Genomic DNA, 8,661 nt, shown 5'->3' on the forward strand with positions numbered 1-8,661 from the left:
ATTTCTTTTCTTCTTAGTCTCTAAGGAAGTAATCCCATCCATTTTTAATTCTAGCTTTCTCTGCTGTGTTGAAAAGGGGATGTTCTGGGGTAAGACAGGGAGTTCTGGGAGAGGGGTAAATCAAGCCATACAGAGTCGGCAGCGATGCCAACGCAAGCCTGCTGTGCTCTCTCTTCAGAAGACACCACTGGCAGATGAAAAAGAGTGGCCACAGAGGCATCGCCATCTCTGAACTGGCAGCTCCACCGCGGGGCTCTGTTACTTTCTGGAACACCCACTGCGTGCACACTCGCCTCCTGTCATATGTCATCTGAGTACAGGCTTGGTGGCACTCATCTTTGCACCATAAATGCCAAGGAATGAACAAGCCACACACAGGGGGCCAAAGCAAGATTTGTAACAGAATGTTTAAGCTCAGCTCTGCCACTCACTAGCTCTGGACCCCCAGGAAGCAACAGATTCTTTGGACTTGGCCCCACCACCAGCAGTAAGCTGCCAAGAAAAGAAGGAAAAACAGAAAGGAGAAAGGAGAAGTAGTTAGCGTAGAAGGGGATCAGGCCGAGGCTGGGAGCCCGCAATGGACAATCGACTGGCCTAGAGAACTTGAGGTTTACATCCTGATGCTCCACTCTTCAGGGCTCACTATGCTGCCCTCTTTTAAATCTGCCCTACTGGACTGCACATTTTATTGAAGTATTTACCTTTTTCCTTATACAATCTGTAAAAGGTCATGCACACCCGATGAGAGCAACAGTCTCAGGATGAAGGTAAAATGCAACACAGATGAGGGCAGTTACCTAGGAAACCCTAGCCTCAGATATGCCACAACTCAAAGACTCTCAGCATCTTCCTACTCCAGGGACAGATCTAAACGCCACTACTAAGACTCTGAGGAAATCCTCTGCTGAGGAAGAGACAAGTACAAGTTTAGGGGATGCAGAAACATAACCACCCCAGTTACACACACAGCTGCTGTTGTAATCGGCACCTAAGAGACAGGCCCCGCCCACTTCAATTTCCCCCTCCCGCCAAGGCAGGCAGATCACGGGCCTTCACTTCATCTCTCTCCCTCCATCCCCCCCACCTCTCTGTCCTTCTTCTGAAGAGGCAGTCTCTGCCTCTCCCTCCCCCTTCTCCTGTGCCCTCTATAACCCCTTGCTCTTACACCCTTCCCAATACTCACTATATAAACTCTATACTCTACATGGTATCTGTCTGTCTGTCTCCCACTGCAAATTTGAGGACATGAAAAACAAATCTGCCAGCTATTACGGCCATATAAAAGGATCCACTAACTTGAGAACAGCCCTGATGTCACCCCACCTCTGTCCCCCAGCACCACACTGCTGCTGGGAACTGAACACCCATAATAAAGGTGCTCTAACCAAGCGGCTCAATGTTTTAGGTCTCCATTTTCTTTAAACTCAGTACATGGAATCAGGCTAGGGTTCAGTGGTAGCATGTTAGGGACGATACCCACCCAGGACCACAAAAATGAAAACAAACCAGGGGGGCCCAGAATCATGACCCACCCCCCTTTCACTCAGCACTACAGCTGAAAGGTGGATCTTTAAAATATATAAAAGCTGGGGCTCAGGCTGCAGTCACCCCAGTGGTAGCAAGGTCTATAGTATCTCTAGGCTTTCTTCACAGGAACATGAGATTTGTGTCTCATCCTTTCTTTATAATGATGTAATCAAAAGACATCACAGTTTGCACACTGCCCATCAGAGAGCAATCAGTTCAAAACAACAGCAAGAGATAATTCAATTATTCACTGGGTGACAGGCCCAGGACAGAAAATGATAAGAAATGTGAAAAAGGTCACCATAGAAACCAAACTTGTGGATTGGCAGGTGCTCAGAAGTGCTGTGGCAGGTGTTCTTAGGTGTCTTCTTAAGAACCAAATCTACCCATCATTACCTTCTCCTGTTATACCTAAGGTCCTGCCTCTCACACTTCACAGGGCTAGATCATCTAGACACAGACAGCCTGATGCCCCCACATTCCCCATGCTTCCCTGTATACTAAACTCAAGCACACCTAAGGTCCGACAGCGTCAGAAAAAACTGTGTCCTGTCTGCAACACATATACACATCCCTCAGGAACCAAGAAGGTCCTGCCTCTCAGGAACCAGCCATGCCAGCTCCCTGTTCCCCCCCCCCCCCCACCCCCCACACACACATAGTTCACCCTCTTCTCTTGGGAACAGTAAAAGAACACACACAAGGAGAAACAGTTGGGCGTTTTGCAGATTTCAAGCTTAGTCGTCAATGGCTCACCTTTCATCAAGCCTGATGCTAAGCTAAAAAGGCAAAGCAAGCACAAAGGACAGTATACCACCACCTGAAACCCAAGACGGCTGTGGCGGCAGGCTCGCCTCTCCGGGTTGTATAACTAATGTAATAAATACCACCCTGTAACTTCATGCCTCTTTTTTGGTTGATAGAAATGTTCTTCAAACCGCAATCACTTGTCCTATCACCTGACCCCCACACACACTCTGGAGGGCAAAAGCAAATGCCCCACCTGCCCAGAGCGGGAGCTGCTCGGTACTCTGCATACGAGAGGATGCCTCCATCGCAGTTTCCCTCACTTTCTGCCCAGCCTTAAAAATCAATTCTCTCATTTAAAATCATCAAAAAAAAAAAAAACAGCCTTTTTAACTTTTATTACATTTATCTGCACATATATGCTTAAGGATAAGTTCCTTTTTAAAGGAAGATCATGTGCCTTCCTTAAAAAGACCAATGATCAGTCTGGACAAGGAAGCCCACGCCTTTCATCCCAGGAAGCGGAGGGAGACCGATCTCTCTGAGTTCGAGGCCAGCCAGAGTTTTGTTTCATAGTGAAACCCTTTCTCAAAAAAAAAAAAAAAAGATCATTTATAAATACCCACATTTATTTATAGCAGTACTTAATATATAAGGCCAAGAGAAAAATAGTAAGCTGACTTACAATTTTTATTTATTCGTTTATTTATTTATTTATTTCAGGACAGGGTTTCTCTGTAGCTTTGGAGCCTGTCCTGGAACTCGCTCTAGTAGACTAGGCTGACCTTGAACTCACAGAGATCCACCTGCCTCTGCCTCCCGGTTTTAAAGGTGTGTGTGCAACACCACCACCAGTAGGCTGGTTTACATTTTAAAAAAGAAAGAAAAAAAATTTAAAAGTTTGTCCAGTGACTACTCTACTCCTTCCTGTGACACAGACACTTCCTTTCCTACTAAAGTGAAATCACAGGAAAATCTTTCATCTTTTTTGATACAAGCTAAGACTACCAAGTCAAAAGAGAAACTTTTTTTAAAAAAAACTATTTACCCCTTAATCATACTTACATTTTACAATAAAAAGCCGTTCAATTAAAAAACTATTTTAGCCAGGCAATGGTGGTACATACCTTTAATCCCAGCACTTGGGAGGCAGAGGCAGGCGAATCTCTTGAGTTTGAGGCCAGACTGGTGTACAAGAGCTAGTTCCAGGACAGGCTCCAAAGCTACAGAGAACCCCTGTCTTAAAAAAAACAAAAAATAAATAAATAGATAAATAATAAAAAACTATTTTATCTGTAATAGAAGTTGCTTTGCAATTTCCAACTGGAAAGAGTTTGTGGAGCATGACGGTACCTGTTTATAATACTGCTACTCTGTCAGTAAAGCCAGCCTAGCTCAAGAGATCCAGCCTCAAAACAAAAAGCCATTCACTCACTCCTTTAAGCTCAGAATTTGAGAGGCAGAAACAAGTGATCTCTGTGAGCTCCAGGCCACCAGGCTTACAAGGTGAGACCCTATCTCAAAAATAAATAAAATCAAAGAAAGGAAGAAAAGAAGCAAAAGGAAAGGGGGGGGGGGTCAAGGCTAAAGGCTCCAGGCACCCTGCCACTGAATGGGAATCCCACTAGTCCCACGAGGAAAGACGCAGGCCTAGATCCAATTACAACTCACCTTATATAAACATGAACGGGGCTAGAGAAGTGAATGGGGGGATAAAGGCACTGGCTACCAGGCTGACCACTGAGTTCAGCTCCTGGAGCCAGCAAGGCACAAGAAGAGAATCAGCACCTATGTCCTCTGACCACGACATGTGTGCCCGAGAGAGGACCCACACACAAAAATAAATGAAATATAAAATAAATATTAAAGTTAGCCTGACCAGTGCAGACATATCAGATTCCCCATAAAATGAAAAAACTGGCATTCCCCTTAATGAAAATCAGTGATTGCGATAAACCAGAACTGTGGTTTAAAGAAAGAAAAGTTGACAGACTGTACAGAGAGCTCTAGAAACTCCTAGTAAAGCTGATCACATGGGGCGTTACTCTCCTGTTGATGTGGTTGTAAGATTTATTTCACTGAATTTTCAAAGCAAATAGATTAAACTAAAGGACCTAGCACGCAGCTTATCGTTCTCCTTCAGCTGTGAAATATCCTCAACAGCACATGCTTGTATTACACAAGGTTTCAAATTTACCTAACTCCACCCAAAACTGAAGTGTGCTCACGTTCTCTATACCCTGCCCTTCTCCCGCCTCCCTCCACCAATCTCCTGCCACTTGAGGATTTCCAGAGATAACCAACCACACACGGCACGTCTTCAAGCAAAAAGAGGAAGAAATCACACCTCTTACTCCAGCCAGCCTCTTGCTTCTACTTGACTTCCTTTGGTCTCTAACTCCCCCCCAACACCACAGTCAGTGTGGTTTGCTTCTCCTGTCACCAGAGGAAGCACATTGTTTTGGCCACAAGTCAGCTGATACCAACTGCCCAGGCAGTGTTCTTCTTTCTTAGTTACAATACTTCTGATTTAAGCCTGACAGACATGATCTTCAAATTGCTTCTGGAAACACACACAAGGGGTTGCTTACTAAAGTCACTCATCACAACCGTGGGAAACACAGGCACACACCCATCCCAACCCTTCCCTTCAGTCAGCTACACTTTTCTGTCAAGACTCTACAAACAAGCCCTGTCTTAGCCATTCTTTGGGAACAGCAAGGAAAATGCCTTCCACAGAAGCAAAGGCCCAGACAAACTTTAGCCCTCCCCAGAGGTCACCAATGCTGGGCCCACTTGCCCTCCTGCCCTCTCTAAGGGGGCTTTCCCCTCCTCTACTGGAAGCACAGGCTGGCCGCTAGTGCTTTTTCCAGCTGCTGGGTGAAGATCCTGAGAAAGGAAGGCCACAAGGGGCCAAATCCCTTTCTGTCTTCCTCGTTAACTCACCCAGAATGAAAGCTGTTTCTTATCCTTCCCTTTTCCAGACTCCACCCCCAGTCTTTCTACTGTTAACTCAAATAAGTCACCAGGCAAGGGCTCTCCCAGGCACTTCCTGCCTCCAGTCAAATGTCAAAGGGCATCTGTCCCTTCAAACTTGGTCCTTTGGGTCAGTCCTCTGGTGAGCCTTGTCTCTTCCTGTCACTAGCCCCATTGGTAGAGAGAGCTCCCAGCCTTACCCGACAACTCAGGACTTGTGTCCTTGTCACGCTGCCTCTATGGCCCAACCTCAACACAGGTGAATCCCACAGCTTCCCAGCCTTTGGTAACCCACTTTCCAGAAAACCCAGTATAAGAGAATTTGGGGAAGGAGAGAATGACAAACCTGTTTTGTATTCCAGACTCAGTAATTTAGAAACAGACTCCTACACATCTGTGAAAACCCAAGTAACTGACTAGTACACAGTGTATACCCTGCAAACTAAAAAGAAAAAGAAATCAAGCCAGGTGATGGTGATGTGTGCCTTAATCCCAGCACTCAGGAGGCAGAGGCAGGTGGATCTCTGTGAGTTCAAGGCCAGCCTGGTCTACAGAGTGAACTCCAAGACATTCAGGGAAACCCTCTCTCAAAAAAATAAAACAAAACAAAAAACAAGCAAACAAGCCAAAACCAGAAGTGAACAAGAGCGTGAAGCCGACACGCATCTCAGGTGAACAACACGACGCAGCATGGCAGAGGTCACTATGGGACTAAAGAGGACCCAGTACAGATGCTGTCCTATGCTTGGTGGAAAAACTAGTGAAATCTCAATAAAGGTTCCCAGGCCTATACAATGACAATCTTCTGCTGTTACTTAGCATATTATAATTAATACAAGACACTTTAGGGGAAATTGAGTAAAGGCACAATAGAAACTCTATTTTTACTTTTTAGAAGTAAAACTTATTCTAAAGTTAAAAAAACAAAAGCCCCAGCTTGCAAAGATCTGAAGCATGACTGCAAACTCAAGGCCAGCCTGGGCTACGAAGCAGGACCCCATCTCAAACAGGAAACTCCAGGCTGTGTGATCTGGCTGCGCTACACACTCTAGCTACCTGATGACTAGCTTGGTCCCCTAACACCTCCCTGAATGTCCCTGAGTTCAGCAGACTTTATATCACCGTGCCGAAGACACGAAAGGTTTACTTCTGCACTCAGTGTGTTTTAGCCCACAGTCTTGGACTTCATTCATGCTGGGCCTGTGGGGGCAGAAGCCTGTGGAAGAAGCACTCACCTCGCAATATCTAGGAAGCAGAGAGGATGCCTGCACTAATGGACTCTCTCCCCTCTTCCCCTCATTCCTCCTATGATTCCCACCTCACGATGCTGTTGCCCACATTCAGGATGGATACCTCCTTCTTTAGTCTCTCTGGAAACTTCCCCAGAGACATACCCAGAGGTTGCTAAGCATTTCTCAAACCCAGTCACACTGGCCATCTGAACAGCAACACAACCTTCTTCTCGACAGGTACACCCAAAATGCATTCTACCACTGAACACAGGCTTTGTACCTTCCTAATCTGGAACTCAAATCCCAAAATGCTCTCACCCCCAAAGCATTTCGAGCATCACACATATACTGAAAGTTCTTTTGGCATTCTAGGATTTGGGGGTTTTAAGATTAGAAATATAACAGTCTAGATTGCAAGGAGCCATCCCCACCTGGCGGTAGAAACTTCAGGATCTGCTGAAGGGCTCACCGCCCCGCTGGGGCACTCTTTAGAGGTGCTGGAAACCTCAGGAGGGGACTAGCTGGAGCAACTAGGTCATTGGGGTATGTCCTTGAGGACACTAGCCTCTTTCTCTACTTCCTGGTCACGGGGCTGGTGGCTTTGCCCCAATGACACCTGCCGTGAAGTTCCTCTTCCTCCTCATAGGCCCGAAGTAATAGGGCCGTGGACAGAAAAAAAAAACCTCTTTAACCATGAGCCAAAACAAGCCTTGCTGCTATGGAGCTGAGTATCTCAGGTACTTCATCACAGGACAAGCTGACCACCCTGGGTGTTCACACCGAGTATCACAGAACCCACGGGGTTCAGAGTCTGAGACACTTCTGATGTCAGATACTTGAGGTAGGGATATCCAACCAACACCCCAGAGCCACTGCAGAAAGTACATCACAGTTAGAAAAGGGCTGGAGTAAAGCAGTGCCTAGCACGGTGGGTGGAGGAGCCAGTGTGACCTCAGTGCCACTCAAAGAAGCTGGAACATATACACACATAAAATAAGAATAAACAACAGGGTAAGAGTACACATTGGACTACAGAGATGGGCAAAGGTCTTTGCAGGAATCTGTGATGATCAAACACACTGGAAGACAGGAAACACAGAACTCAAACAATAAGGACCAATGCTAAGAGAATTAAGGAGGCGGCTACCTTTTTCATTCATCCCATAACCACAGAAAGGCCCAGGCCTACAGTCTCCATCGTATTCTAGACCACAACTGTAATGCTCGGTCAGAGATCTGACTTTGAGCAAAAAAAAAAAAAGAGACTGAAGAGGCATCATTCATATATGGGGGACTGGGAATGAGAGCCAGATGAACCATATGGGCCTCAGCAGAGATCAGAGAGAGAGGCTGCAACACAAGGAACCAGGCCACCAAGTCAGACCAGAGAAATGAATGAAGATGCTCAGATAGTGGGCACAGCAGAGCTCCCATCTCTGCAGCCCCTAAACCATGATTAAATTACATATTTACAGAGGCATATTCCCTCAGCATACACAAATGACCCACAAGCCGCAGCAACAGGCATGCATGTGATACAAAGACATACAATGCAGTCAAAATATTCATGCACATTTTTAAAACTACTTAAACCACCACCTCCCAAATTTAAAAAAAAAAAAAAACAAACAAACATGCTGAGGGAACACAAAAGGCAACAGCAACTCAGACCACAATGAGTGACTAGGAAACAGTAAATTACAGCCGCAAGTATGCAATAAGAAGCCACGAGTTCACGTGACATATCTGACTGAAGAAGTAAAATGACAAAAGCAAATGAGGACAGAATAGCTTAGCAGGTCAAAGGGCACCCCTTGATCCCACCGTAGAAGAGAGAACTAACTTCTAGAAGCTGTTCTCTGTGGCCGTCTGAGCTCCGTGCTGTGCAGGTACACCCCCTCGCTACCCCTGGCACATGCACGCACATCATGCTCACAAACAGGAATAACTGTTTAAAGTTGACTTATCTCCTGTCCAGAACTACAACCTGTGGAAGAACCTAGGTTCCATACCCAGCACTACCAAAAACTAGGAGTGACTGCCTTTAATACTGGTATTTAGGAGGCAGAACTTCACAAATAAGTTCCAGGTCAACCAGATGGACACAGTGAGACCCTGTCTCCCCTCTCTCTCTCTCTCTCTCCCCTCTCTCTCCTCTCTCTCCTCCCTCTCTCTCTCT

General features: G+C 46.0%; 1 protein-coding gene across 16 annotated transcripts in view; it reads right to left on the bottom strand.

The window, feature by feature from the left end:
* The window catches only part of Znf532 (zinc finger protein 532), a 96,767-nt gene that overhangs the window by 56,743 nt on the left and 31,363 nt on the right, over window positions 1-8,661 (bottom strand). Inside the window, exon 1 of one of the 16 annotated variants that reach the window (XM_050157870.1) lies at window positions 3,402-3,423. The exons of the other annotated variants lie outside the window; for them this stretch is intronic. The gene's annotated coding sequence lies outside the window, so the exon portion shown is untranslated. Of the gene's footprint in view, window positions 1-3,401; window positions 3,424-8,661 lie in introns of those variants that run through there. 16 annotated transcript variants of the gene reach the window in all.

The sequence above is a fragment of the Alexandromys fortis genome, unplaced genomic scaffold, assembly GCF_014885135.2.
Source record: "Alexandromys fortis isolate MF-2015 unplaced genomic scaffold, M_Fortis_MF-2015_v1.1 scaffold_94, whole genome shotgun sequence".
In the NCBI taxonomy this organism is placed as follows: domain Eukaryota; kingdom Metazoa; phylum Chordata; class Mammalia; order Rodentia; family Cricetidae; genus Alexandromys; species Alexandromys fortis.